The 22,073-nt window shown below is 34.5% G+C and overlaps 1 protein-coding gene and 31 non-coding genes across 32 annotated transcripts in view; all 32 read left to right on the top strand.

Annotated features, from left to right (window-relative positions):
- LOC137915608 (major facilitator superfamily domain-containing protein 4A-like) overlaps positions 1-22,073 on the top strand; it is a 47,690-nt gene that overhangs the window by 9,088 nt on the left and 16,529 nt on the right. The window lies entirely within an intron of this gene.
- On the top strand, positions 64-136 carry trnaf-gaa (transfer RNA phenylalanine (anticodon GAA)). Its single transcript has one exon. It is a non-coding gene; the product is annotated as a tRNA-Phe (tRNA).
- On the top strand, positions 1,051-1,123 carry trnaf-gaa (transfer RNA phenylalanine (anticodon GAA)). Its single transcript has one exon. It is a non-coding gene; the product is annotated as a tRNA-Phe (tRNA).
- Positions 1,415-1,487, top strand: trnaf-gaa (transfer RNA phenylalanine (anticodon GAA)). The gene has a single exon. It is a non-coding gene; the product is annotated as a tRNA-Phe (tRNA).
- On the top strand, positions 2,145-2,217 carry trnaf-gaa (transfer RNA phenylalanine (anticodon GAA)). The gene has a single exon. It is a non-coding gene; the product is annotated as a tRNA-Phe (tRNA).
- On the top strand, positions 3,601-3,673 carry trnaf-gaa (transfer RNA phenylalanine (anticodon GAA)). The gene has a single exon. It is a non-coding gene; the product is annotated as a tRNA-Phe (tRNA).
- Positions 3,966-4,038, top strand: trnaf-gaa (transfer RNA phenylalanine (anticodon GAA)). The gene has a single exon. It is a non-coding gene; the product is annotated as a tRNA-Phe (tRNA).
- trnaf-gaa (transfer RNA phenylalanine (anticodon GAA)) lies at positions 4,695-4,767 on the top strand. The gene has a single exon. It is a non-coding gene; the product is annotated as a tRNA-Phe (tRNA).
- On the top strand, positions 5,789-5,861 carry trnaf-gaa (transfer RNA phenylalanine (anticodon GAA)). Its single transcript has one exon. It is a non-coding gene; the product is annotated as a tRNA-Phe (tRNA).
- trnaf-gaa (transfer RNA phenylalanine (anticodon GAA)) lies at positions 6,153-6,225 on the top strand. Its single transcript has one exon. It is a non-coding gene; the product is annotated as a tRNA-Phe (tRNA).
- Positions 6,883-6,955, top strand: trnaf-gaa (transfer RNA phenylalanine (anticodon GAA)). Its single transcript has one exon. It is a non-coding gene; the product is annotated as a tRNA-Phe (tRNA).
- On the top strand, positions 7,247-7,319 carry trnaf-gaa (transfer RNA phenylalanine (anticodon GAA)). Its single transcript has one exon. It is a non-coding gene; the product is annotated as a tRNA-Phe (tRNA).
- Positions 7,611-7,683, top strand: trnaf-gaa (transfer RNA phenylalanine (anticodon GAA)). Its single transcript has one exon. It is a non-coding gene; the product is annotated as a tRNA-Phe (tRNA).
- trnaf-gaa (transfer RNA phenylalanine (anticodon GAA)) lies at positions 7,976-8,048 on the top strand. The gene has a single exon. It is a non-coding gene; the product is annotated as a tRNA-Phe (tRNA).
- Positions 9,798-9,870, top strand: trnaf-gaa (transfer RNA phenylalanine (anticodon GAA)). Its single transcript has one exon. It is a non-coding gene; the product is annotated as a tRNA-Phe (tRNA).
- trnaf-gaa (transfer RNA phenylalanine (anticodon GAA)) lies at positions 10,162-10,234 on the top strand. Its single transcript has one exon. It is a non-coding gene; the product is annotated as a tRNA-Phe (tRNA).
- Positions 10,892-10,964, top strand: trnaf-gaa (transfer RNA phenylalanine (anticodon GAA)). The gene has a single exon. It is a non-coding gene; the product is annotated as a tRNA-Phe (tRNA).
- trnaf-gaa (transfer RNA phenylalanine (anticodon GAA)) lies at positions 11,620-11,692 on the top strand. Its single transcript has one exon. It is a non-coding gene; the product is annotated as a tRNA-Phe (tRNA).
- Positions 12,349-12,421, top strand: trnaf-gaa (transfer RNA phenylalanine (anticodon GAA)). Its single transcript has one exon. It is a non-coding gene; the product is annotated as a tRNA-Phe (tRNA).
- Positions 12,713-12,785, top strand: trnaf-gaa (transfer RNA phenylalanine (anticodon GAA)). Its single transcript has one exon. It is a non-coding gene; the product is annotated as a tRNA-Phe (tRNA).
- On the top strand, positions 14,171-14,243 carry trnaf-gaa (transfer RNA phenylalanine (anticodon GAA)). The gene has a single exon. It is a non-coding gene; the product is annotated as a tRNA-Phe (tRNA).
- trnaf-gaa (transfer RNA phenylalanine (anticodon GAA)) lies at positions 14,535-14,607 on the top strand. Its single transcript has one exon. It is a non-coding gene; the product is annotated as a tRNA-Phe (tRNA).
- On the top strand, positions 14,899-14,971 carry trnaf-gaa (transfer RNA phenylalanine (anticodon GAA)). The gene has a single exon. It is a non-coding gene; the product is annotated as a tRNA-Phe (tRNA).
- Positions 15,628-15,700, top strand: trnaf-gaa (transfer RNA phenylalanine (anticodon GAA)). Its single transcript has one exon. It is a non-coding gene; the product is annotated as a tRNA-Phe (tRNA).
- On the top strand, positions 15,886-15,958 carry trnaf-gaa (transfer RNA phenylalanine (anticodon GAA)). Its single transcript has one exon. It is a non-coding gene; the product is annotated as a tRNA-Phe (tRNA).
- trnaf-gaa (transfer RNA phenylalanine (anticodon GAA)) lies at positions 16,980-17,052 on the top strand. The gene has a single exon. It is a non-coding gene; the product is annotated as a tRNA-Phe (tRNA).
- Positions 18,436-18,508, top strand: trnaf-gaa (transfer RNA phenylalanine (anticodon GAA)). The gene has a single exon. It is a non-coding gene; the product is annotated as a tRNA-Phe (tRNA).
- On the top strand, positions 18,801-18,873 carry trnaf-gaa (transfer RNA phenylalanine (anticodon GAA)). The gene has a single exon. It is a non-coding gene; the product is annotated as a tRNA-Phe (tRNA).
- Positions 19,530-19,602, top strand: trnaf-gaa (transfer RNA phenylalanine (anticodon GAA)). Its single transcript has one exon. It is a non-coding gene; the product is annotated as a tRNA-Phe (tRNA).
- On the top strand, positions 20,624-20,696 carry trnaf-gaa (transfer RNA phenylalanine (anticodon GAA)). Its single transcript has one exon. It is a non-coding gene; the product is annotated as a tRNA-Phe (tRNA).
- Positions 20,988-21,060, top strand: trnaf-gaa (transfer RNA phenylalanine (anticodon GAA)). Its single transcript has one exon. It is a non-coding gene; the product is annotated as a tRNA-Phe (tRNA).
- On the top strand, positions 21,718-21,790 carry trnaf-gaa (transfer RNA phenylalanine (anticodon GAA)). Its single transcript has one exon. It is a non-coding gene; the product is annotated as a tRNA-Phe (tRNA).

Here is a 22,073-nt window from a genome sequence, read left to right as displayed (position 1 = left end):
CAATTTTCATCTTGTTATCATGACTTTATATTTTTCCTTGGATAGAAAACATTGAACAAATGTGCTGAAATAGCTCAGTTGGGAGAGCGTTAGACTGAAGATCTAGAGGTCCTTGGTTCAATCCCGAGTTTCAGCGGGGAGAGTCTCTTTTTCAATTTCACTGATATAAGTCTGGCTGATACTTCCAATTCTGTCAGTGTTGAATGATTCAGAGTTTTCATTTTCCATTGTATCTCACAACTGTAGCAGTTTTAGCTATATCATATATCCCCAATATTTACTACATATTTCAATTTGAACAAATTAATTTCACATCTTTTCAATTCCCAGGACAAGAGTCCAAAAAAAAGTTTTGAGAACGGATCAATTTTCATCTTGTTATCATAACTTTATATTTTTCTTTGGATAGAAAAATGTCAAACAAGTGTGCTGAAATAGCTCAGTTGGGAGCGCGCTAGACCGAAGATCTAAAGGTCCTCGGTTCAACCCCGAGTTTCAGCGGGGAGAGTCCCTTTTTCAATTTCACTGATATAAGTCTGGCTGATACTTCCAAGTCTGTCTTTGTTGAATGATTCAGAGTTTTCATTTTCCATTGTATCTCACAACTGTAGCAGTTTTACCTATATCATATATCCCCAATATTTACTACATATTTCAATTTGAACAAATTAATTTCACATCTTTTCAATTCCCAAGACAAGAGTCCAAAAAAAAGTTTTGAGAACTGATCAATTTTCATCTTGTTATCATGACTTTATATTTTTCCTTGGATAGAAAATACTGAACAAATGTGCTGAAATAGCCCAGTTGGGAGAGCGTTAGGCTGAAGATCTAAAGGTCCTTGGTTCAATCCCGAGTTTCAGCAGGAAGAGTCTCTTTTTCAATTTCACTGATATAAGTCTGGCTGATACTTCAGTGCTGAATGATTAATTTGACATCTTTTCAATTCCCAAGACAAGAGTCCAAAACAAGTTTCCAGAACTGATCAATTTTCATCTTGTTATCATGACTTTATATTTTTCTTTGGATACAAAACTAGCAAGCAAACAGGCTGAAGTAGCTCAGTTGGGAGAGCGTTAGACTGAAGATCTGAGGGTCCTTGGTTCGATCCCGAGTTTCAGCAGGAAGAGTCTCTTTCTCAATTTCACTGATATAAGTCTGGCTGATACTTCCAAGTCTGTCAGTGTTGAATGATTCAGAGTTTTCATTTTCCATTGTATCTCACAACTGTAGCAGTTTTAGCTATATCATATATCCCCAATATTTACTACATATTTCAATTTGAACAAATTAATTTCACATCTTTTCAATTCCCAAGACAAGAGTCCAAAACAAGTTTCCAGAACTGATCAATTTTCATCTTGTTATCATGACTTTATATTTTTCTTCGGATAGAAAAATATTGAGCAAATCTGCTGAAATAGCTCAGTTGGGAGAGCATTAGACTGAAGATCTAAAGGTCCTTGGTTCAATCCCGAGTTTCAGCAGGAAGAGTCTCTTTTTCAATTTCACTGATATAAGTCTGGTTGATACTTCCAAGTCTGTCAGTGTTGAATGATTCAGAGCTTTCATTTTCCATTGTATCTCACAACTGTAGCAGTTTTAGCTATATCATATATCCCCAGTATTTACTACATATTTCAATTTGAACAAATTAATTTCACATCTTTTCAATTCCCAAGACAAGAGTCCAAAAACAAGTTCTGAGAACTGATCAATTTTCATCTTGTTATCATGACTTTATATTTTTCTTTGGATAGAAAAACACTGAATGAATGTGCTGAAATAGCTCAGTTGGGAGAGTGTTAGGCTGAAGATCTGAAGGTCCTTGGTTCAATCCTGAGTTTCAGCGGGGAGAGTCTCTTTTTCAATTTCACTGATATAAGTCTGGCTGATACTTCCAATTCTGTCAGTGTTGAATGATTCAGAGTTTTCATTTTCCATTGTATCTCACAACTGTAGCAGTTTTAGCTATATCATATATCCCCAATATTTACTACATATTTCAATTTGAACAAATTAATTTCACATCTTTTCAATTCCCAAGACAAGAGTCCAAAAAAAAGTTTTGAGAACGGATCAATTTTCATCTTGTTATCATAACTTTATATTTTTCTTTGGATAGAAAAACGTTAAACAAGTGTGCTGAAATAGCTCAGTTGGGAGAGCGTTAGACTGAAGATCTAGAGGTCCTTGGTTCAATCCCGAGTTTCAGCGGGGAGAGTCTCTTTTTCAATTTCACTGATATAAGTCTGGCTGATACTTCCAAGTCTGTCAGTGTTGAATGATTCAGAGTTTTCATTTTCCATTGTATCTCACAACTGTGGCAGTTTTAGCTATATCATATATCCCCAGTATTTACTACATATTTCAATTTGAACAAATTAATTTCACATCTTTTCAATTCCAAAGACAAGAGTCCAAAACAAGTTTCCAGAACTGATCAATTTTCATCTTGTTATCATGACTTTATATTTTTCTTCGGATAGAAAAATGTCAAACAAGTGTGCTGAAATAGCTCAGTTGGGAGCGCGCTAGACCGAAGATCTAGAGGTCCTCGGTTCAACCCCGAGTTTCAGCGGGGAGAGTCCCTTTTTCAATTTCACTGATATAAGTCTGGCTGATACTTCCAAGTCTGTCTTTGTTGAATGATTCAGAGTTTTCATTTTCCATTGTATCTCACAACTGTAGCAGTTTTACCTATATCATATATCCCCAATATTTACTACATATTTCAATTTGAACAAATTAATTTCACATCTTTTCAATTCCCAAGACAAGAGTCCAAAAAAAAGTTTTGAGAACTGATCAATTTTCATCTTGTTATCATGACTTTATATTTTTTCTTGGATAGAAAATACTGAACGAATGTGCTGAAATAGCTCGGTTGGGAGAGCATTAGACTGAAGATCTAAAGGTCCTTGGTTCAATCCTGAGTTTCAGTAGGAAGAGTCTCTTTTTCAATTTCACTGATATAAGTCTGGCTGATACTTCCAAGTCTGTCAGTGTTGAATGATTCAGAGTTTTCATTTTCCATTGTATCTCACAACTGTAGCAGTTTTAGCTATATCATATATCCCCAATATTTACTACATATTTCAATTTGAACAAATTAATTTCACATCTTTTCAATTCCCAAGACAAGAGTCCAAAACAAGTTTCCAGAACTGATCAATTTTCATCTTGTTATCATGACTTTATATTTTTCTTCGGATAGAAAAATGTCAAACAAGTGTGCTGAAATAGCTCAGTTGGGAGCGCGCTAGACCGAAGATCTAAAGGTCCTCGGTTCAACCCCGAGTTTCAGCGGGGAGAGTCCCTTTTTCAATTTCACTGATATAAGTCTGGCTGATACTTCCAAGTCTGTCTTTGTTGAATGATTCAGAGTTTTCATTTTCCATTGTATCTCACAACTGTAGCAGTTTTACCTATATCATATATCCCCAATATTTACTACATATTTCAATTTGAACAAATTAATTTCACATCTTTTCAATTCCCAAGACAAGAGTCCAAAAAAAAGTTTTGAGAACTGATCAATTTTCATCTTGTTATCATGACTTTATATTTTTCCTTGGATAGAAAATACTGAACGAATGTGCTGAAATAGCTCAGTTGGGAGAGCATTAGACTGAAGATCTAAAGGTCCTTGGTTCAATCCCGAGTTTCAGTAGGAAGAGTCTCTTTTTCAATTTCACTGATATAAGTCTGGCTGATACTTCCAAGTCTGTCAGTGTTGAATGATTCAGAGTTTTCATTTTCCATTGTATCTCACAACTGTAGCAGTTTTAGCTATATCATATATCCCCAATATTTACTACATATTTCAATTTGAACAAATTAATTTCACATCTTTTCAATTCCCAAGACAAGAGTCCAAAAAAAAGTTCTGAGAACTGATCAATTTTCATCTTGTTATCATGACTTTATATTTTTCTTTGGATAGAAAAACACTGGATGAATGTGCTGAAATAGCTCAGTTGGGAGAGCGTTAGACTGAAGATCTAGAGGTCCTTGGTTCAATCCCGAGTTTCAGCGGGGAGAGTCTCTTTTTTAATTTCACTGATATAAGTCTGGCTGATACTTCCAAGTCTGTCAGTGTTGAATGATTCAGAGCTTTCATTTTCCATTGTATCTCACAACTGTAGCAGTTTTAACTATATCATATATCCCCAATATTTACTACATATTTCAATTTTAACAAATTCATTTCACATCTTTTCAATTCCCAAGGCAAGAGTCCAAAAATAAGTTCTGAGAACTGATCAATTTTCATCTTGTTGTAATGACTTTATATTTTTCTTTGGATAGAAAAATATTGAACAAACGTGCTGAAATAGCTCAGTTGGGAGAGCGTTAGACTGAAGATCTAAAGGTCCTGGGTTCGATCCCGGGTTTCAGCAGGAAGAGTCTCTTTTTCAATTTCACTGATATAAGTCTGGTTGATACTTCCAAGTCTGTCAGTGTTGAATGATTCAGAGCTTTCATTTTCCATTGTATCTCACAACTGTAGCAGTTTTAACTATATCATATATCCCCAATATTTACTACATATTTCAATTTGAACAAATTAATTTCACATCTTTTCAATTCCAAAGACAAGAGTCCAAAACAAGTTTCCAGAACTGATCAATTTTCATCTTGTTATCATGACTTTATATTTTTCTTCGGATAGAAAAATATTGAGCAAATCTGCTGAAATAGCTCAGTTGGGAGAGCATTAGACTGAAGATCTAAAGGTCCTTGGTTCAATCCCGAGTTTCAGCAGGAAGAGTCTCTTTTTCAATTTCACTGATATAAGTCTGGTTGATACTTCCAAGTCTGTCAGTGTTGAATGATTCAGAGCTTTCATTTTCCATTGTATCTCACAACTGTAGCAGTTTTAGCTATATCATATATCCCCAGTATTTACTACATATTTCAATTTGAACAAATTAATTTCACATCTTTTCAATTCCCAAGACAAGAGTCCAAAAAAAAGTTCTGAGAACTGATCAATTTTCATCTTGTTATCATGACTTTATATTTTTCCTTGGATAGAAAAACACTGAATGAATGTGCTGAAATAGCTCAGTTGGGAGAGCGTTAGGCTGAAGATCTGAAGGTCCTTGGTTCAATCCTGAGTTTCAGCGGGGAGAGTCTCTTTTTCAATTTCACTGATATAAGTCTGGCTGATACTTCCAATTCTGTCAGTGTTGAATGATTCAGAGTTTTCATTTTCCATTGTATCTCACAACTGTAGCAGTTTTAGCTATATCATATATCCCCAATATTTACTACATATTTCAATTTGAACAAATTAATTTCACATCTTTTCAATTCCCAAGACAAGAGTCCAAAAAAAAGTTTTGAGAACGGATCAATTTTCATCTTGTTATCATAACTTTATATTTTTCTTTGGATAGAAAAATGTCAAACAAGTGTGCTGAAATAGCTCAGTTGGGAGAGCGTTAGACTGAAGATCTAAAGGTCCTCGGTTTAACCCCGAGTTTCAGCGGGGAGAGTCCCTTTTTCAATTTCACTGATATAAGTCTGGCTGATACTTCCAAGTCTGTCTTTGTTGAATGATTCAGAGTTTTCATTTTCCATTGTATCTCACAACTGTAGCAGTTTTACCTATATCATATATCCCCAATATTTACTACATATTTCAATTTGAACAAATTAATTTCACATCTTTTCAATTCCCAAGACAAGAGTCCAAAAAAAAGTTTTGAGAACTGATCAATTTTCATCTTGTTATCATGACTTTATATTTTTCCTTGGATAGAAAATACTGAACGAATGTGCTGAAATAGCTCAGTTGGGAGAGCGTTAGACTGAAGATCTAAAGGTCCTTGGTTCGATCCCGGGTTTCAGCAGGAAGAGTCTCTCTTTCAATTTCACTGATATAAGTCTGGTTGATACTTCCAAGTCTGTCAGTGTTGAATGATTCAGAGCTTTCATTTTCCATTGTATCTCACAACTGTAGCAGTTTTAACTATATCATATATCCCCAATATTTACTACATATTTCAATTTGAACAAATTAATTTCACATCTTTTCAATTCCAAAGACAAGAGTCCAAAACAAGTTTCCAGAACTGATCAATTTTCATCTTGTTATCATGACTTTATATTTTTCTTCGGATAGAAAAATATTGAGCAAATCTGCTGAAATAGCTCAGTTGGGAGAGCATTAGACCGAAGATCTAAAGGTCCTTGGTTCAATCCCGAGTTTCAGCAGGAAGAGCCTCTTTTTCAATTTCACTGATATAAGTCTGGTTGATACTTCCAAGTCTGTCAGTGTTGAATGATTCAGAGCTTTCATTTTCCATTGTATCTCACAACTGTAGCAGTTTTAGCTATATCATATATCCCCAGTATTTACTACATATTTCAATTTGAACAAATTAATTTCACATCTTTTCAATTCCCAAGACAAGAGTCCAAAAAAAAGTTCTGAGAACTGATCAATTTTCATCTTGTTATCATGACTTTATATTTTTCTTTGGATAGAAAAACACTGAATGAATGTGCTGAAATAGCTCAGTTGGGAGAGCGTTAGGCTGAAGATCTGAAGGTCCTTGGTTCAATCCTGAGTCTCAGCGGGGAGAGTCTCTTTTTCAATTTCACTGATATAAGTCTGGCTGATACTTCCAATTCTGTCAGTGTTGAATGATTCAGAGTTTTCATTTTCCATTGTATCCCACAACTGTAGCAGTTTTAGCTATATCATATATCCCCAATATTTACTACATATTTCAATTTGAACAAATTAATTTCACATCTTTTCAATTCCCAAGACAAGAGTCCAAAAAAAAGTTTTGAGAACGGATCAATTTTCATCTTGTTATCATAACTTTATATTTTTCTTTGGATAGAAAAATGTCAAACAAGTGTGCTGAAATAGCTCAGTTGGGAGAGCGTTAGACTGAAGATCTAGAGGTCCTTGGTTCAATCCCGAGTTTCAGCGGGGAGAGTCTCTTTTTCAATTTCACTGATATAAGTCTGGCTGATACTTCCAAGTCTGTCAGTGTTGAATGATTCAGAGTTTTCATTTTCCATTGTATCTCACAACTGTGGCAGTTTTAACTATATCATATATCCCCAATATTTACTACATATTTCAATTTGAACAAATTAATTTCACATCTTTTCAATTCCCAAGACAAGAGTCCAAAAAAAAGTTTTGAGAACTGATCAATTTTCATCTTGTTATCATGACTTTATATTTTTCCTTGGATAGAAAATACTGAACGAATGTGCTGAAATAGCTCAGTTGGGAGAGCATTAGACTGAAGATCTAAAGGTCCTTGGTTCAATCCCGAGTTTCAGTAGGAAGAGTCTCTTTTTCAATTTCACTGATATAAGTCTGGCTGATACTTCCAAGTCTGTCAGTGTTGAATGATTCAGAGTTTTCATTTTCCATTGTATCTCACAACTGTAGCAGTTTTAGCTATATCATATATCCCCAATATTTACTACATATTTCAATTTGAACAAATTAATTTCACATCTTTTCAATTCCCAAGACAAGAGTCCAAAACAAGTTTCCAGAACTGATCAATTTTCATCTTGTTATCATGACTTTATATTTTTCTTCGGATAGAAAAATATTGAGCAAATCTGCTGAAATAGCTCAGTTGGGAGAGCATTAGACTGAAGATCTAAAGGTCCTTGGTTCAATCCCGAGTTTCAGCAGGAAGAGTCTCTTTTTCAATTTCACTGATATAAGTCTGGTTGATACTTCCAAGTCTGTCAGTGTTGAATGATTCAGAGCTTTCATTTTCCATTGTATCTCACAACTGTAGCAGTTTTAGCTATATCATATATCCCCAGTATTTACTACATATTTCAATTTGAACAAATTAATTTCACATCTTTTCAATTCCCAAGACAAGAGTCCAAAAAAAAGTTCTGAGAACGGATCAATTTTCATCTTGTTATCATAACTTTATATTTTTCTTTGGATAGAAAAATGTCAAACAAGTGTGCTGAAATAGCTCAGTTGGGAGAGCGTTAGACTGAAGATCTAGAGGTCCTTGGTTCAATCCCGAGTTTCAGCAGGAAGAGTCTCTTTTTCAATTTCACTGATATAAGTCTGGCTGATACTTCCAAGTCTGTCAGTGTTGAATGATTCAGAGTTTTCATTTTCCATTGTATCTCACAACTGTGGCAGTTTTAACTATATCATATATCCCCAATATTTACTACATATTTCAATTTGAACAAATTAATTTCACATCTTTTCAATTCCAAAGACAAGAGTCCAAAACAAGTTTCCAGAACTGATCAATTTTCATCTTGTTATCATGACTTTATATTTTTCTTCGGATAGAAAAATGTCAAACAAGTGTGCTGAAATAGCTCAGTTGGGAGCGCGCTAGACCGAAGATCTAAAGGTCCTCGGTTCAACCCCGAGTTTCAGCGGGGAGAGTCCCTTTTTCAATTTCACTGATATAAGTCTGGCTGATACTTCCAAGTCTGTCTTTGTTGAATGATTCAGAGTTTTCATTTTCCATTGTATCTCACAACTGTAGCAGTTTTACCTATATCATATATCCCCAATATTTACTACATATTTCAATTTGAACAAATTAATTTCACATCTTTTCAATTCCCAAGACAAGAGTCCAAAAAAAAGTTTTGAGAACTGATCAATTTTCATCTTGTTATCATGACTTTATATTTTTCCTTGGATAGAAAATACTGAACGAATGTGCTGAAATAGCTCAGTTGGGAGAGCATTAGACTGAAGATCTAAAGGTCCTTGGTTCAATCCCGAGTTTCGGTAGGAAGAGCCTCTTTTTCAATTTCACTGATATAAGTCTGGCTGATACTTCCAAGTCTGTCAGTGTTGAATGATTCAGAGTTTTCATTTTCCATTGTATCTCACAACTGTAGCAGTTTTAGCTATATCATATATCCCCAATATTTACTACATATTTCAATTTGAACAAATTAATTTCACATCTTTTCAATTCCCAAGACAAGAGTCCAAAAAAAAGTTTTGAGAACGGATCAATTTTCATCTTGTTATCATAACTTTATATTTTTCTTTGGATAGAAAAATGTCAAACAAGTGTGCTGAAATAGCTCAGTCGGGAGCGCGCTAGACCGAAGATCTAAAGGTCCTCGGTTCAACCCCGAGTTTCAGCGGGAAGAGTCCCTTTTTCAATTTCACTGATATAAGTCTGGCTGATACTTCCAAGTCTGTCTTTGTTGAATGATTCAGAGTTTTCATTTTCCATTGTATCTCACAACTGTAGCAGTTTTACCTATATCATATATCCCCAATATTTACTACATATTTCAATTTGAACAAATTTATTTCACATCTTTTCAATTCCCAAGACAAGAGTCCAAAAAAAAGTTTTGAGAACTGATCAATTTTCATCTTGTTATCATGACTTTATATTTTTCCTTGGATAGAAAATACTGAACAAATGTGCTGAAATAGCTCAGTTGGGAGAGCATTAGACTGAAGGTCTAAAGGTCCTTGGTTCAATCCCGAGTTTCAGTAGGAAGAGTCTCTTTTTCAATTTCACTGATATAAGTCTGGCTGATACTTCCAAGTCTGTCAGTGTTGAATGATTCAGAGCTTTCATTTTCCATTGTATCTCACAACTGTAGCAGTTTTAACTATATCATATATCCCCAATATTTACTACATATTTCAATTTTAACAAATTCATTTCACATCTTTTCAATTCCCAAGGCAAGAGTCCAAAAAAAAGTTCTGAGAACTGATCAATTTTCATCTTGTTGTAATGACTTTATATTTTTCTTTGGATAGAAAAATATTGAGCAAACGTGCTGAAATAGCTCAGTTGGGAGAGCATTAGACTGAAGATCTAAAGGTCCTTGGTTCAATCCCGAGTTTCAGTAGGAAGAGTCTCTTTTTCAATTTCACTGATATAAGTCTGGCTGATACTTCCAAGTCTGTCAGTGTTGAATGATTCAGAGTTTTCATTTTCCATTGTATCTCACAACTGTAGCAGTTTTACCTATATCATATATCCCCAATATTTACTACATATTTCAATTTGAACAAATTAATTTCACATCTTTTCAATTCCCAAGACAAGAGTCCAAAAAAAAGTTTTGAGAACTGATCAATTTTCATCTTGTTATCATGACTTTATATTTTTCCTTGGATAGAAAATACTGAACGAATGTGCTGAAATAGCTCAGTTGGGAGAGCATTAGACTGAAGATCTAAAGGTCCTTGGTTCAATCCCGAGTTTCAGTAGGAAGAGCCTCTTTTTCAATTTCACTGATATAAGTCTGGCTGATACTTCCAAGTCTGTCAGTGTTGAATGATTCAGAGTTTTCATTTTCCATTGTATCTCACAACTGTAGCAGTTTTAGCTATATCATATATCCCCAATATTTACTACATATTTCAATTTGAACAAATTAATTTCACATCTTTTCAATTCCCAAGACAAGAGTCCAAAAAAAAGTTTTGAGAACGGATCAATTTTCATCTTGTTATCATAACTTTATATTTTTCTTTGGATAGAAAAATGTCAAACAAGTGTGCTGAAATAGCTCAGTCGGGAGCGCGCTAGACCGAAGATCTAAAGGTCCTCGGTTCAACCCCGAGTTTCAGCGGGAAGAGTCCCTTTTTCAATTTCACTGATATAAGTCTGGCTGATACTTCCAAGTCTGTCTTTGTTGAATGATTCAGAGTTTTCATTTTCCATTGTATCTCACAACTGTAGCAGTTTTACCTATATCATATATCCCCAATATTTACTACATATTTCAATTTTAACAAATTCATTTCACATCTTTTCAATTCCCAAGGCAAGAGTCCAAAAAAAAGTTCTGAGAACTGATCAATTTTCATCTTGTTGTAATGACTTTATATTTTTCTTTGGATAGAAAAATATTGAGCAAACGTGCTGAAATAGCTCAGTTGGGAGAGCATTAGACTGAAGATCTAAAGGTCCTTGGTTCAATCCCGAGTTTCAGTAGGAAGAGTCTCTTTTTCAATTTCACTGATATAAGTCTGGCTGATACTTCCAAGTCTGTCAGTGTTGAATGATTCAGAGTTTTCATTTTCCATTGTATCTCACAACTGTAGCAGTTTTAGCTATATCATATATCCCCAATATTTACTACATATTTCAATTTGAACAAATTAATTTCACATCTTTTCAATTCCCAAGACAAGAGTCCAAAAAAAAGTTTTGAGAACTGATCAATTTTCATCTTGTTATCATGACTTTATATTTTTCCTTGGATAGAAAATACTGAACGAATGTGCTGAAATAGCTCAGTTGGGAGAGCATTAGACGGAAGATCTAAAGGTCCTTGGTTCAATCCCGAGTTTCAGTAGGAAGAGTCTCTTTTTCAATTTCACTGATATAAGTCTGGCTGATACTTCCAAGTCTGTCAGTGTTGAATGATTCAGAGTTTTCATTTTCCATTGTATCTCACAACTGTAGCAGTTTTAGCTATATCATATATCCCCAATATTTACTACATATTTCAATTTGAACAAATTAATTTCACATCTTTTCAATTCCCAAGACAAGAGTCCAAAAAAAAGTTTTGAGAACGGATCAATTTTCATCTTGTTATCATGACTTTATATTTTTCCTTGGATAGACAACATTGAACAAATGTGCTGAAATAGCTCAGTTGGGAGAGCGTTAGACTGAAGATCTAGAGGTCCTTGGTTCAATCCCGAGTTTCAGCGGGGAGAGTCTCTTTTTCAATTTCACTGATATAAGTCTGGCTGATACTTCCAATTCTGTCAGTGTTGAATGATTCAGAGTTTTCATTTTTCATTGTATCTCACAACTGTAGCAGTTTTAGCTATATCATATATCCCCAATATTTACTACATATTTCAATTTGAACAAATTAATTTCAGATCTTTTCAATTCCCAAGACAAGAGTCCAAAAAAAAGTTTTGAGAACGGATCAATTTTCATCTTGTTATCATAACTTTATATTTTTCTTTGGATAGAAAAATGTCAAACAAGTGTGCTGAAATAGCTCAGTTGGGAGCGCGCTAGACCGAAGATCTAAAGGTCCTCGGTTCAACCCCGAGTTTCAGCGGGGAGAGTCCCTTTTTCAATTTCACTGATATAAGTCTGGCTGATACTTCCAAGTCTGTCTTTGTTGAATGATTCAGAGTTTTCATTTTCCATTGTATCTCACAACTGTAGCAGTTTTACCTATATCATATATCCCCAATATTTACTACATATTTCAATTTGAACAAATTAATTTCACATCTTTTCAATTCCCAAGACAAGAGTCCAAAAAAAAGTTTTGAGAACTGATCAATTTTCATCTTGTTATCATGACTTTATATTTTTCCTTGGATAGAAAATACTGAACGAATGTGCTGAAATAGCTCAGTTGGGAGAGCATTAGACTGAAGATCTAAAGGTCCTTGGTTCAATCCCGAGTTTCAGTAGGAAGAGTCTCTTTTTCAATTTCACTGATATAAGTCTGGCTGATACTTCCAAGTCTGTCAGTGTTGAATGATTCAGAGCTTTCATTTTCCATTGTATCTCACAACTGTAGCAGTTTTAACTATATCATATATCCCCAATATTTACTACATATTTCAATTTTAACAAATTCATTTCACATCTTTTCAATTCCCAAGACAAGAGTCCAAAACAAGTTTCCAGAACTGATCAATTTTCATCTTGTTATCATGACTTTATATTTTTCTTTGGATAGAAAAATATTGAACAAACGTGCTGAAATAGCTCAGTTGGGAGAGCGTTAGACTGAAGATCTAAAGGTCCTTGGTTCGATCCCGGGTTTCAGCAGGAAGAGTCTCTTTTTCAATTTCACTGATATAAGTCTGGTTGATACTTCCAAGTCTGTCAGTGTTGAATGATTCAGAGCTTTCATTTTCCATTGTATCTCACAACTGTAGCAGTTTTAACTATATCATATATCCCCAATATTTACTACATATTTCAATTTGAACAAATTAATTTCACATCTTTTCAATTCCAAAGACAAGAGTCCAAAACAAGTTTCCAGAACTGATCAATTTTCATCTTGTTATCATGACTTTATATTTTTCTTCGGATAGAAAAATATTGAGCAAATCTGCTGAAATAGCTCAGTTGGGAGAGCATTAGACTGAAGATCTAAAGGTCCTTGGTTCAATCCTGAGTTTCAGCAGGAAGAGTCTCTTTTTCAATTTCACTGATATAAGTCTGGTTGATACTTCCAAGTCTGTCAGTGTTGAATGATTCAGAGCTTTCATTTTCCATTGTATCTCACAACTGTAGCAGTTTTAGCTATATCATATATCCCCAGTATTTACTACATATTTCAATTTGAACAAATTAATTTCACATCTTTTCAATTCCCAAGACAAGAGTCCAAAAAAAAGTTCTGAGAACTGATCAATTTTCATCTTGTTATCATGACTTTATATTTTTCTTTGGATAGAAAAATGCTGAATGAGTGTGCTGAAATAGCTCAGTTGGGAGAGCGTTAGGCTGAAGATCTGAAGGTCCTTGGTTCAATCCTGAGTTTCAGCGGGGAGGGTCTCTTTTTCAATTTCACTGATATGAGTCTGGCTGATACTTCCAATTCTGTCAGTGTTGAATGATTCAGAGTTTTCATTTTCCATTGTATCTCACAACTGTAGCAGTTTTAGCTATATCATATATCCCCAATATTTACTACATATTTCAATTTGAACAAATTAATTTCACATCTTTTCAATTCTCAAGACAAGAGTCCAAAAAAAAGTTTTGAGAACGGATCAATTTTCATCTTGTTATCATAACTTTATATTTTTCTTTGGATAGAAAAATGTCAAACAAGTGTGCTGAAATAGCTCGGTTGGGAGAGCGTTAGACTGAAGATCTGGAGGTCCTTGGTTCAATCCCGAGTTTCGGCGGGGAGAGTCTCTTTTTCAATTTCACTGATATAAGTCTGGCTGATACTTCCAAGTCTGTCAGTGTTGAATGATTCAGAGTTTTCATTTTCCATTGTATCTCACAACTGTAGCAGTTTTAACTATATCATATATCCCCAATATTTACTACATATTTCAATTTGAACAAATTAATTTCACATCTTTTCAATTCCAAAGACAAGAGTCCAAAACAAGTTTCCAGAACTGATCAATTTTCATCTTGTTATCATGACTTTATATTTTTCTTCGGATAGAAAAATGTCAAACAAGTGTGCTGAAATAGCTCAGTTGGGAGAGCATTAGACTGAAGATCTAAAGGTCCTCGGTTCAACCCCGGGTTTCAGCGGGGAGAGTCCCTTTTCCAATTTCACTGATATAAGTCTGGCTGATACTTCCAAGTCTGTCTTTGTTGAATGATTCAGAGTTTTCATTTTCCATTGTATCTCACAACTGTAGCAGTTTTACCTATATCATATATCCCCAATATTTACTACATATTTCAATTTGAACAAATTAATTTCACATCTTTTCAATTCCCAAGACAAGAGTCCAAAAAAAAGTTTTGAGAACTGATCAATTTTCATCATGTTATCATGACTTTATATTTTTCCTTGGATAGAAAATACTGAATGAATGTGCTGAAATAGCTCAGTTGGGAGAGCATTAGACTGAAGATCTAAAGGTCCTCGGTTCAACCCCGGGTTTCAGCGGGGAGAGTCCCTTTTTCAATTTCACTGATATAAGTCTGGCTGATACTTCCAAGTCTGTCTTTGTTGAATGATTCAGAGTTTTCATTTTCCATTGTATCTCACAACTGTAGCAGTTTTAGCTATATCATATATCCCCAATATTTACTACATATTTCAATTTGAACAAATTAATTTCACATCTTTTCAATTCCCAAGACAAGAGTCCAAAAAAAAGTTTTGAGAACGGATCAATTTTCATCTTGTTATCATGACTTTATATTTTTCCTTGGATAGAAAACATTGAACAAATGTGCTGAAATAGCTCAGTTGGGAGAGCGTTAGACTGAAGATCTAGAGGTCCTTGGTTCAATCCCGAGTTTCAGCGGGGAGAGTCTCTTTTTCAATTTCACTGATATAAGTCTGGCTGATACTTCCAATTCTGTCAGTGTTGAATGATTCAGAGTTTTCATTTTCCATTGTATCTCACAACTGTAGCAGTTTTAGCTATATCATATATCCCCAATATTTACTACATATTTCAATTTGAACAAATTAATTTCACATCTTTTCAATTCCCAGGACAAGAGTCCAAAAAAAAGTTTTGAGAACGGATCAATTTTCATCTTGTTATCATAACTTTATATTTTTCTTTGGATAGAAAAATGTCAAACAAGTGTGCTGAAATAGCTCAGTTGGGAGCGCGCTAGACCGAAGATCTAAAGGTCCTCGGTTCAACCCCGAGTTTCAGCGGGGAGAGTCCCTTTTTCAATTTCACTGATATAAGTCTGGCTGATACTTCCAAGTCTGTCTTTGTTGAATGATTCAGAGTTTTCATTTTCCATTGTATCTCACAACTGTAGCAGTTTTACCTATATCATATATCCCCAATATTTACTACATATTTCAATTTGAACAAATTAATTTCACATCTTTTCAATTCCCAAGACAAGAGTCCAAAAAAAAGTTTTGAGAACTGATCAATTTTCATCTTGTTATCATGACTTTATATTTTTCCTTGGATAGAAAATACTGAACAAATGTGCTGAAATAGCCCAGTTGGGAGAGCGTTAGACTGAAGATCTAAAGGTCCTTGGTTCAATCCCGAGTTTCAGCAGGAAGAGTCTCTTTTTCAATTTCACTGATATAAGTCTGGCTGATACTTCAGTGCTGAATGATTAATTTGACATCTTTTCAATTCCCAAGACAAGAGTCCAAAACAAGTTTCCAGAACTGATCAATTTTCATCTTGTTATCATGACTTTATATTTTTCTTTGGATACAAAACTAGCAAGCAAACAGGCTGAAGTAGCTCAGTTGGGAGAGCGTTAGACTGAAGATCTGAGGGTCCTTGGTTCGATCCCGAGTTTCAGCAGGAAGAGTCTCTTTCTCAATTTCACTGATATAAGTCTGGCTGATACTTCCAAGTCTGTCAGTGTTGAATGATTCAGAGTTTTCATTTTCCATTGTATCTCACAACTGTAGCAGTTTTAGCTATATCATATATCCCCAATATTTACTACATATTTCAATTTGAACAAATTAATTTCACATCTTTTCAATTCCCAAGACAAGAGTCCAAAACAAGTTTCCAGAACTGATCAATTTTCATCTTGTTATCATGACTTTATATTTTTCTTCGGATAGAAAAATATTGAGCAAATCTGCTGAAATAGCTCAGTTGGGAGAGCATTAGACTGAAGGTCTAAAGGTCCTTGGTTCAATCCCGAGTTTCAGCAGGAAGAGTCTCTTTTTCAATTTCACTGATATAAGTCTGGTTGATACTTCCAAGTCTGTCAGTGTTGAATGATTCAGAGCTTTCATTTTCCATTGTATCTCACAACTGTAGCAGTTTTAGCTATATCATATATCCCCAGTATTTACTACATATTTCAATTTGAACAAATTAATTTCACATCTTTTCAATTCCCAAGACAAGAGTCCAAAAACAAGTTCTGAGAACTGATCAATTTTCATCTTGTTATCATGACTTTATATTTTTCTTTGGATAGAAAAACACTGAATGAATGTGCTGAAATAGCTCAGTTGGGAGAGTGTTAGGCTGAAGATCTGAAGGTCCTTGGTTCAATCCTGAGTTTCAGCGGGGAGAGTCTCTTTTTCAATTTCACTGATATAAGTCTGGCTGATACTTCCAATTCTGTCAGTGTTGAATGATTCAGAGTTTTCATTTTCCATTGTATCTCACAACTGTAGCAGTTTTAGCTATATCATATATCCCCAATATTTACTACATATTTCAATTTGAACAAATTAATTTCACATCTTTTCAATTCCCAAGACAAGAGTCCAAAAAAAAGTTTTGAGAACGGATCAATTTTCATCTTGTTATCATAACTTTATATTTTTCTTTGGATAGAAAAACGTTAAACAAGTGTGCTGAAATAGCTCAGTTGGGAGAGCGTTAGACTGAAGATCTAGAGGTCCTTGGTTCAATCCCGAGTTTCAGCGGGGAGAGTCTCTTTTTCAATTTCACTGATATAAGTCTGGCTGATACTTCCAAGTCTGTCAGTGTTGAATGATTCAGAGTTTTCATTTTCCATTGTATCTCACAACTGTGGCAGTTTTAGCTATATCATATATCCCCAGTATTTACTACATATTTCAATTTGAACAAATTAATTTCACATCTTTTCAATTCCAAAGACAAGAGTCCAAAACAAGTTTCCAGAACTGATCAATTTTCATCTTGTTATCATGACTTTATATTTTTCTTCGGATAGAAAAATGTCAAACAAGTGTGCTGAAATAGCTCAGTTGGGAGCGCGCTAGACCGAAGATCTAGAGGTCCTCGGTTCAACCCCGAGTTTCAGCGGGGAGAGTCCCTTTTTCAATTTCACTGATATAAGTCTGGCTGATACTTCCAAGTCTGTCTTTGTTGAATGATTCAGAGTTTTCATTTTCCATTGTATCTCACAACTGTAGCAGTTTTACCTATATCATATATCCCCAATATTTACTACATATTTCAATTTGAACAAATTAATTTCACATCTTTTCAATTCCCAAGACAAGAGTCCAAAAAAAAGTTTTGAGAACTGATCAATTTTCATCTTGTTATCATGACTTTATATTTTTTCTTGGATAGAAAATACTGAACGAATGTGCTGAAATAGCTCGGTTGGGAGAGCATTAGACTGAAGATCTAAAGGTCCTTGGTTCAATCCTGAGTTTCAGTAGGAAGAGTCTCTTTTTCAATTTCACTGATATAAGTCTGGCTGATACTTCCAAGTCTGTCAGTGTTGAATGATTCAGAGTTTTCATTTTCCATTGTATCTCACAACTGTAGCAGTTTTAGCTATATCATATATCCCCAATATTTACTACATATTTCAATTTGAACAAATTAATTTCACATCTTTTCAATTCCCAAGACAAGAGTCCAAAACAAGTTTCCAGAACTGATCAATTTTCATCTTGTTATCATGACTTTATATTTTTCTTCGGATAGAAAAATGTCAAACAAGTGTGCTGAAATAGCTCAGTTGGGAGCGCGCTAGACCGAAGATCTAAAGGTCCTCGGTTCAACCCCGAGTTTCAGCGGGGAGAGTCCCTTTTTCAATTTCACTGATATAAGTCTGGCTGATACTTCCAAGTCTGTCTTTGTTGAATGATTCAGAGTTTTCATTTTCCATTGTATCTCACAACTGTAGCAGTTTTACCTATATCATATATCCCCAATATTTACTACATATTTCAATTTGAACAAATTAATTTCACATCTTTTCAATTCCCAAGACAAGAGTCCAAAAAAAAGTTTTGAGAACTGATCAATTTTCATCTTGTTATCATGACTTTATATTTTTCCTTGGATAGAAAATACTGAACGAATGTGCTGAAATAGCTCAGTTGGGAGAGCATTAGACTGAAGATCTAAAGGTCCTTGGTTCAATCCCGAGTTTCAGTAGGAAGAGTCTCTTTTTCAATTTCACTGATATAAGTCTGGCTGATACTTCCAAGTCTGTCAGTGTTGAATGATTCAGAGTTTTCATTTTCCATTGTATCTCACAACTGTAGCAGTTTTAGCTATATCATATATCCCCAATATTTACTACATATTTCAATTTGAACAAATTAATTTCACATCTTTTCAATTCCCAAGACAAGAGTCCAAAAAAAAGTTCTGAGAACTGATCAATTTTCATCTTGTTATCATGACTTTATATTTTTCTTTGGATAGAAAAACACTGGATGAATGTGCTGAAATAGCTCAGTTGGGAGAGCGTTAGACTGAAGATCTAGAGGTCCTTGGTTCAATCCCGAGTTTCAGCGGGGAGAGTCTCTTTTTTAATTTCACTGATATAAGTCTGGCTGATACTTCCAAGTCTGTCAGTGTTGAATGATTCAGAGCTTTCATTTTCCATTGTATCTCACAACTGTAGCAGTTTTAACTATATCATATATCCCCAATATTTACTACATATTTCAATTTTAACAAATTCATTTCACATCTTTTCAATTCCCAAGGCAAGAGTCCAAAAATAAGTTCTGAGAACTGATCAATTTTCATCTTGTTGTAATGACTTTATATTTTTCTTTGGATAGAAAAATATTGAACAAACGTGCTGAAATAGCTCAGTTGGGAGAGCGTTAGACTGAAGATCTAAAGGTCCTGGGTTCGATCCCGGGTTTCAGCAGGAAGAGTCTCTTTTTCAATTTCACTGATATAAGTCTGGTTGATACTTCCAAGTCTGTCAGTGTTGAATGATTCAGAGCTTTCATTTTCCATTGTATCTCACAACTGTAGCAGTTTTAACTATATCATATATCCCCAATATTTACTACATATTTCAATTTGAACAAATTAATTTCACATCTTTTCAATTCCAAAGACAAGAGTCCAAAACAAGTTTCCAGAACTGATCAATTTTCATCTTGTTATCATGACTTTATATTTTTCTTCGGATAGAAAAATATTGAGCAAATCTGCTGAAATAGCTCAGTTGGGAGAGCATTAGACTGAAGATCTAAAGGTCCTTGGTTCAATCCCGAGTTTCAGCAGGAAGAGTCTCTTTTTCAATTTCACTGATATAAGTCTGGTTGATACTTCCAAGTCTGTCAGTGTTGAATGATTCAGAGCTTTCATTTTCCATTGTATCTCACAACTGTAGCAGTTTTAGCTATATCATATATCCCCAGTATTTACTACATATTTCAATTTGAACAAATTAATTTCACATCTTTTCAATTCCCAAGACAAGAGTCCAAAAAAAAGTTCTGAGAACTGATCAATTTTCATCTTGTTATCATGACTTTATATTTTTCCTTGGATAGAAAAACACTGAATGAATGTGCTGAAATAGCTCAGTTGGGAGAGCGTTAGGCTGAAGATCTGAAGGTCCTTGGTTCAATCCTGAGTTTCAGCGGGGAGAGTCTCTTTTTCAATTTCACTGATATAAGTCTGGCTGATACTTCCAATTCTGTCAGTGTTGAATGATTCAGAGTTTTCATTTTCCATTGTATCTCACAACTGTAGCAGTTTTAGCTATATCATATATCCCCAATATTTACTACATATTTCAATTTGAACAAATTAATTTCACATCTTTTCAATTCCCAAGACAAGAGTCCAAAAAAAAGTTTTGAGAACGGATCAATTTTCATCTTGTTATCATAACTTTATATTTTTCTTTGGATAGAAAAATGTCAAACAAGTGTGCTGAAATAGCTCAGTTGGGAGAGCGTTAGACTGAAGATCTAAAGGTCCTCGGTTTAACCCCGAGTTTCAGCGGGGAGAGTCCCTTTTTCAATTTCACTGATATAAGTCTGGCTGATACTTCCAAGTCTGTCTTTGTTGAATGATTCAGAGTTTTCATTTTCCATTGTATCTCACAACTGTAGCAGTTTTACCTATATCATATATCCCCAATATTTACTACATATTTCAATTTGAACAAATTAATTTCACATCTTTTCAATTCCCAAGACAAGAGTCCAAAAAAAAGTTTTGAGAACTGATCAATTTTCATCTTGTTATCATGACTTTATATTTTTCCTTGGATAGAAAATACTGAACGAATGTGCTGAAATAGCTCAGTTGGGAGAGCGTTAGACTGAAGATCTAAAGGTCCTTGGTTCGATCCCGGGTTTCAGCAGGAAGAGTCTCTCTTTCAATTTCACTGATATAAGTCTGGTTGATACTTCCAAGTCTGTCAGTGTTGAATGATTCAGAGCTTTCATTTTCCATTGTATCTCACAACTGTAGCAGTTTTAACTATATCATATATCCCCAATATTTACTACATATTTCAATTTGAACAAATTAATTTCACATCTTTTCAATTCCAAAGACAAGAGTCCAAAACAAGTTTCCAGAACTGATCAATTTTCATCTTGTTATCATGACTTTATATTTTTCTTCGGATAGAAAAATATTGAGCAAATCTGCTGAAATAGCTCAGTTGGGAGAGCATTAGACCGAAGATCTAAAGGTCCTTGGTTCAATCCCGAGTTTCAGCAGGAAGAGCCTCTTTTTCAATTTCACTGATATAAGTCTGGTTGATACTTCCAAGTCTGTCAGTGTTGAATGATTCAGAGCTTTCATTTTCCATTGTATCTCACAACTGTAGCAGTTTTAGCTATATCATATATCCCCAGTATTTACTACATATTTCAATTTGAACAAATTAATTTCACATCTTTTCAATTCCCAAGACAAGAGTCCAAAAAAAAGTTCTGAGAACTGATCAATTTTCATCTTGTTATCATGACTTTATATTTTTCTTTGGATAGAAAAACACTGAATGAATGTGCTGAAATAGCTCAGTTGGGAGAGCGTTAGGCTGAAGATCTGAAGGTCCTTGGTTCAATCCTGAGTCTCAGCGGGGAGAGTCTCTTTTTCAATTTCACTGATATAAGTCTGGCTGATACTTCCAATTCTGTCAGTGTTGAATGATTCAGAGTTTTCATTTTCCATTGTATCCCACAACTGTAGCAGTTTTAGCTATATCATATATCCCCAATATTTACTACATATTTCAATTTGAACAAATTAATTTCACATCTTTTCAATTCCCAAGACAAGAGTCCAAAAAAAAGTTTTGAGAACGGATCAATTTTCATCTTGTTATCATAACTTTATATTTTTCTTTGGATAGAAAAATGTCAAACAAGTGTGCTGAAATAGCTCAGTTGGGAGAGCGTTAGACTGAAGATCTAGAGGTCCTTGGTTCAATCCCGAGTTTCAGCGGGGAGAGTCTCTTTTTCAATTTCACTGATATAAGTCTGGCTGATACTTCCAAGTCTGTCAGTGTTGAATGATTCAGAGTTTTCATTTTCCATTGTATCTCACAACTGTGGCAGTTTTAACTATATCATATATCCCCAATATTTACTACATATTTCAATTTGAACAAATTAATTTCACATCTTTTCAATTCCCAAGACAAGAGTCCAAAAAAAAGTTTTGAGAACTGATCAATTTTCATCTTGTTATCATGACTTTATATTTTTCCTTGGATAGAAAATACTGA

Source organism: Brachionichthys hirsutus, unplaced genomic scaffold (genome assembly GCF_040956055.1).
Source record: "Brachionichthys hirsutus isolate HB-005 unplaced genomic scaffold, CSIRO-AGI_Bhir_v1 contig_835, whole genome shotgun sequence".
In the NCBI taxonomy this organism is placed as follows: Eukaryota; Metazoa; Chordata; class Actinopteri; order Lophiiformes; family Brachionichthyidae; genus Brachionichthys; species Brachionichthys hirsutus.
The sequence above is the reverse complement of the archived record's forward strand: the minus strand, read 5'-3'. Positions and strand labels throughout refer to the sequence as shown.